This window comes from Vombatus ursinus, unplaced genomic scaffold (assembly GCF_900497805.2).
Source record: "Vombatus ursinus unplaced genomic scaffold, bare-nosed wombat genome assembly UNPS02000580.1, whole genome shotgun sequence".
Taxonomy (NCBI): domain Eukaryota; kingdom Metazoa; phylum Chordata; class Mammalia; order Diprotodontia; family Vombatidae; genus Vombatus; species Vombatus ursinus.
The window spans coordinates 11,908,077-11,914,316 of NW_020940358.1; the positions used below are offsets into that span (position 1 = coordinate 11,908,077).

Genomic DNA, 6,240 nt, shown 5'->3' on the forward strand with positions numbered 1-6,240 from the left:
TCTCTCTCTCTCTCTCTCTCTCTCTCTCTCTCTCTCTCTCTCTCTCTGTCTTTAGGATATAGACCTAGCAGTGGGAGTGCTGGATCAAAGATTATGCACAGTTTTATAGTCCTTTGGGCATAGTTCCAAATTCCTCTCCAGAATGGTTAGATCAGTTCACAGTTCCACCAACAATGCATTAGTGTCCAGTTTTACCATATCCCCTCCAACATTTATCATTTTCCTTTTTCGTCATATTAGCAAATCTGATAGGTATGAAGTGGTACCTTAGAATTGTTTTAATTTGCATTTCTCTAATCAATAGTGATATAGAGCATTTTTCATATGACTATAGATAGCTTTGATTTGTCTGAAAACTGCCTGTTTATGTCCTTTGACCATTTATCAATTGGGGAATGATTTGTATTTTCATAAATTTTACTCATTTCTCTATATATTTGAGACATGAGGCCTGACTAAGGGTTTTATACCAAGGTAGACAAAGGGAGCTGAGTGTTCCAACCTCAAGTGAACAAACCCCAGATGACTCTAAATGTGCAAGTCACAAATGTGACAGTTAAACCTAAGCATGGGAATCAGCAAAATTCTTTGAGAATCAAGACCTTCACTCATCCCATCAGTCTCTGACTATCCTCCAACTCTGTGAGAAAGGACTGGTCTAACTTACCTAGCTTAATGATTATGTCCAAAAAGTGGTAATTAACAGATCAAACTGGAAAGGGGTTTCCAGCAGAGGGCTCCAGGAATTTTTCTTTGGTCCTGTTCTGTTCAACATTTTTATGAATAATTTCAATAGAAGCATAAGTAGCAAATTTGCAGATGTCACAAAATTGAAAGAGATATTTAACCTATTGAATGAGTCAGTATCCAGAATAATTTCAACAGGTAAGAATGATGAAACTAATTTAATAAGGTAGATTTCAATAAAGATAAATGTAAGCACTTCCATTTGGTTTCCAAAAATCAACTGTACAACCAATCAACTAGCATTTATTAAACACTTATGTGTCAGGCACTATGTTAAGCACTGATGATATAAATAAAAAGCAAGGGGCAGCTAGGTGGAGCAGTGGATAAAGCACCAGCCCTGAAGTCAGGAGGACCTGAGTTCAAATCTGGCCTCAGACCAAACACTTGACACTTATTAGCTATGTGACCCCGGGTAAGTCACTTAACCCCAATTGCCTAAAAAACAAATAAATAAATAAATAGCAAAAATGGTCCTTGTCACCTAGGAGCTCATATTTTTACCAGGGAAACTGCTTACATAAATGGGTACATACAAGACACATACTAAGTAGATGGAAAATAACTTGAGAGAGGAAGTCACAAGCAACTAGAAGGGACAAGGAAAGGCCTCTGGCAGAAAGTGACATTTGAGCAGAGTCTTCAAGGAAGTTAAGGATTCTAAATGTTAGATGTGACATAGGAGAGCTTTCAAGCCACAGTGCAGTTAGTAAATAGTGTAGCCATGGAATTTGTGTAGGGAAATAATGTGCAAGAAAACTAGAAAGATAGGAAGGGGTCAGGTTGTCAAGAGCTTTAAATCCCAAATAGAACAGTTTATATTTGATCCTGAAGGTATAGGGAGCCCCTGGAGTTTATTAAGTAGGGGAGTAACTTAGTCATACCTATGCTAGGGAAAATAATTTTGGCAGCTCTATGGAAGAGGATGAAATTAGGGAGAGATTTGAAGCAGGAAACCAATAAGAAGGAAACTGCAATAGTGCAAGTGACAGGCGATGAGGACTTAAGCTACAGTGGTGGTTGTGTGAGTGGAGAGAAAGGAATGTATGTGGAAAATGTTGTGGAGGTGGAAATCATCTGATGTGGCAACTGATTGAATATCTGGAGTGAGTAAGAGTAAAAAGTTGAGAATGACCCCTACATAGCAGACCTAGGTGACTGGGAGAATAGTGGTGCCCTTGACAGTAATAGGGAAATTCAGAAGAGGGGAAGAAAACTTTGGAAGAAAAATTGTAAGTTCTGTTTTGAACATGTTGATTTGAAATGCCAACGGGACATCCAATTTGAAATGTCCTGTAGGAACTTGTAATGCAGGCTAGAGCTTAGTAAAGAGACTAAGGTTGGATATATCTATAAATCTGGTAATCATTGGCACAGAGAAAATAATTAAACCCATGTGAACTGATGAGATCACCAAGTGATTGAGTGAAGACATAAAAAAAGACACCAAGAACGAACTTTAGAAAGTACACACAGTTAATGGGTGACATAGAAGAAATCCAGCAAGGAGAGGAAAAGTGGTCATGGAAACCCAGAGAGGAGAAAGTATCCAGAAGGAAAAGATGATCAATGGTGTCAATTGCCACTGATAAGTGACGAAGGATGAACACTTAGAAGAGAGTGAGAAGAGAGAAAGTGGAGGCACTGAAAGTAGGTGGCTTTTTCAATAAGTTTAGCTCAGAAAGAGATGAAAGGTATAGGATGATAGCTAGCAGGGAGGGTAGGATCTTGTATGTGTTTTTCCAAGGATGAGGGAGACATGCACATGTTTGTAGACAGAAAGGAATCAGTATTTAGGGATTGAAGATTAGAGAAAAAGTGGGTATGATTGTGGGGACCATCTTTTGGGGAATACTGGAGGAGATGAGGTGGAGGATGCATGGAGTGGAGTTGGCCTTAGCAAGGTGAAGGATAATCTTTTCAGGTGGTAACAAATTACGTCGGAGGGACATAAGATGAGAAGAGGAAAAAAGCAAATAATTCTAAAATGGCCTCAGTTTTTTCAGTGAACTATGAATCGAGGTTCTCAGAGAAGAAGCATTCTAGGAAACTATTTTGTGAAAATCATCTTTGAGGGGTAGTGGATTACAAGCTTAGCATTAGTCAATAGAGTGACTCATCAATCAAAAAAAATGCTAACAAGATAACATGATCTTATACTACATAATTGAAAGCATTGTGTCTGGAAAGAAGATAATAGTCCCACTGTAATCTGATCTGGTCAGACCATATCTTGAGTACCATGTTCAGTTCTGGTGCCACGTTCTGGGAAGAATGTTGACAAAACAGAATGTGTCCAGAGGAGGGAAGTACAGCAAGATGGTGAGACAACTGGAGATCATGACGTAACAATGATATATTGTAGGAATTGAGTGTATTTACCCCATGGAAAAGAAAATTTAGAGGTGACAGGGTAACTGTCTTCAAGTCCTTAAAGAGTTGTCATGTGAAAGTGTGGTAAGACTTGTTCTCTTTGGCACCAAAGAACAAAAGTAGGAACAAAAACTAGAAGTGACAGAGAAGCAAATTTCATCTTAGTGTAAGGGGGGAAAAAACAACCATGTCTAAAGGTGTAATAGGCTGCCTTGAGAGATAGTGAATTCCCCACCACTGGAGGTCTTTAGATGTAGGCTTTGTTGGGATGTTGCTTTCTTGCAGCATCCTATTATTTCTGCCCCCTGAGGCCAAGCAAATAAGTACAATTCTTCTTCCCTATGACAATGCTTCAAATATTTGAAGACAGTTTGAAGACATGTCCCCCACAAGTCTTGTCTCCTTCAGGTCAAGCACTTCTAGTACTTCAAATGTTCAGCAATTCAGTTTCCTCATCTGTAAAATGGAAATAATGCTACCTACTTTATGAAGGAAGTTCAAGTAAAATTTGGGGTATGAAAATGCTTTATAAACTGTGATGTGCTCTACACGTGTAAGGAGTAATCACCATTAGTCAACTTCCATTTATCTGAAGGAAGACTGTCCATAACAAGTATTTCATTTCAGGCTGTCTTCCCTTTGCTCCCCAGTATCCCTTCCCCCAGTACGTGTATGAGTATGTGCTCAAGAAAGCCAGATTTGTTTTCACATTATCCTCATGAAAACCTAATTAGAAAGGTAAATACACTTCCCAAAATTGGCAGGATGCATTTCAAAGCCATTGAGAAATGGTTTGAAGTTTGTCCACACTATGCTGCCCCTCCATTAATTAATTAGTTAAGTTAACTATATGTTGTAAATATGTACTGGAAAGTGATGGTATCATGCCATATGCTTAAGTGGTAATTAGACACTTGTATTTGAAGATGCACTGCCCTTCCAGTATTATGTATCATTGTGGCAGGGAGGTGTCCCTGGGCATAGTTTGGAAGACTATGCCAACAAAAACAAGTTCTGTCAGAACCTATAGGTCCTTCCAGTCCAGGCCTAGTGCCGCAGTTTGTTGCTGTTGATCAAGGACCCTGCCTAGATAAGTTTGGAAAAGTGTATCATCAAAAGATTATCCGCAGAGTGATTTTCTTTTTCACCAAATCAACTCATAAAATGCATACACTGAGGTAGTGAAGGGTTGCAATCTATGTCAGTGAAGCAACTACCAACAATAATGCAATCAAGATCCTGTTAATGATTAAAATAAGCACATTAATACTAATTCACTCTTTAAGACTCAAATAGATATTAGCCACTTTACTCCAGTTTGTAATAAAACAGTCATTCCTGTTACTGACTGTTTGCATTGGTCCTGCTCACCATCATGCTTGATTTAAAAGTTTCTCATCTGGAATTATTATTTAAGGTCAGTTTATCATGGGAAAGATTGATGGAATAAGCAGACTTGGCTGCTGGCATTTAGAGAAACACGTTATCCACCTGCCATTCTGCAAGACTTCTTTAATCATGGTTGATTGAAGGTTACCAACCTTGAATTATTAGTTAATGGCATTTTAGCAAAGGAATGATTTATTGTGTGAGTAAACTTTGCAGTGGAATGCAGAACCTGAAATGCTAGGTATTTAATCTGAAGTTGAAATGTATGTTATTTCATTTTGACACTGAAAATAAAATCCCAAACAAAGGCAATTACACTCAGTCTTAGTTCTTTCTGTTCAGGAACTATGCTGAAATAGATCAAAGTCTGAAGCACTTTTAACTCTCCCAACTTTTCGAACAATGTTGATGAAGAGCGGTCCACACAGCTCAGGAAGTCCATCCTTAGAACTAGTCCCCAAAGTGATTGATCATCATCAAAAATGAAAGGGGTGTTTCAGCAAGCTGAAACTCAGGTGTGGGTTTTGTGCTGAGTTCCAAAGATCAGTCACCTCTCGTTAGGTACCTCCTTCTGAAACACCAGCATGCATTCAAGAAGTGGACCTCCACACTATGGTCTCATGGCATGGATTTTTCAGGCCCAAAAGGATATTCAATTCATCTGGTTGGACAGCAAATTAGTTGGTTCCAAGTGAAAAGAATGCATTCATTTTGGCAGGTGTCGTATCTTTTCCAGTATATCGTCTGGACATATCTTTCCATCCTTCCATTCTTCAGGAAATACCATACAGCTTCAGCTCTTCTGAAGGGCAGATATGATAAGGAAGAATTTGTTCAATGTCGCAGCCGCTGCAGTGGAGAGCATGAGACCAGCTCAGTGCTCAGTAACCCGAAGATGCATGGATGAGGCGGGAGACAGCAAGGTGGCAGAAGCTCCTGTTTATTGTAAGCTGGGTGTGACCTTTATAGCCCTCAAGGCACCTTGGGATTGCATGATCAGAGCCCTACAGCCAGTCAGTAGATCCCCTCATAGCATGCATGCCTCGTGTCAGGGTCGTGAACAGGATGTGCACGGGAATGCTTAGCCATTCAGAGGAGAACCGAACCAGCCATGGTTGCTGCGTGTCCACAGAGGAGAGGTCAGTTAAGACTTCCTTGCTTTCACACAACAGACTGTGACCCTCAACTTCCTGCTTAGAAGCCAGGACTCCAATAGGCAGGGCGCAGCCCCGTGACAATTCCTGTGTCAATTCCCCCTTTTTGTTTTAGAGGAGCTGCCTATGCAGATGGATCTCTGCTAGGACTTGTACTTGGGCTGAGATTTTGCGAATCATCTCTATAATAGCTTTTAGTACACATCCCACGATAGTAGGTAAGCAGCATAAAAGTAAGCACACTACAACAATCAATATAATCCAATACTCAAATGACCCCCACCAATTGGAGGCATTATCAAACCAATGCATGATTTTCTCTGCTGTTTTGTCAGGATCCAAGTCCTGTTCAGAAGCCTTTTTGATTTCAGAGGCTGATCTATATAGAGTTTCAATGTCAGATTCTATTATGTTATTTAAGAACAGACCATTCAAGTGGTTTCTGATTACTGTCCAGCTGTAAGTAGACTTGTCATGTGTCCAGAATCATGCCATGATTGAACAATAGTCCCGCTTAAGTTCATGCAGTGGCGGTGCGCCGCTACACAAGTCTCCACATGAGGTCAACCAGGACCAG

At 39.9% G+C, this 6,240-nt stretch overlaps 1 pseudogene; it reads right to left on the minus strand.

Moving 5' to 3' along the window:
* The window catches only part of LOC114034701, a 17,146-nt pseudogene extending 11,597 nt beyond the window's left edge, over window positions 1-5,549 (minus strand).
* Window positions 5,550-6,240: the final 691 nt, after the last annotated feature.